Genomic DNA, 507 nt, shown 5'->3' on the forward strand with positions numbered 1-507 from the left:
GAAACAAACAAAATGTAGAAATCTGGACTGAAAATGAATGTATGTGAGTCTTACAAAATTCATGAACGCCGTTGTATTATGAATTCTGAGAGCTAAAAATGGCCACAGCTCAGACAGTCTATTACATTATTGGGTTCTACGATGCTGAATATTTTGTCAGAATTTGTTCTAAAACTTATTTACTGCAGCGCTAAAAAACATATGTAAGAAATAAAAGGCAGGTTTAAAAACAGATTATTGCATTTAACCCACAATTAGTGCGTTAACAGCACAAATAAATACATAATAAACACAATTAGGTGGAACTACATCTGATTAAATCATTGCTTTAGAGTCCATGTGCACTGAAACTGGCAAAACTAAATGGTACACAGCCACCATGAATGTGATTAATGACAGTGTTTCTGCTTCTCCTGCTGTGTGCTGTGCAAAAAGTTCTACAACCACATATTGGAAAGCCAGTCAATCACAAGCTGATACTATGTGGCTGCAGGATTTACAGCAGGA

This window comes from Stegastes partitus, unplaced genomic scaffold (genome assembly GCF_000690725.1).
Source record: "Stegastes partitus isolate 25-593 unplaced genomic scaffold, Stegastes_partitus-1.0.2 Scaffold500, whole genome shotgun sequence".
NCBI lineage: Eukaryota > Metazoa > Chordata > Actinopteri > Pomacentridae > Stegastes > Stegastes partitus.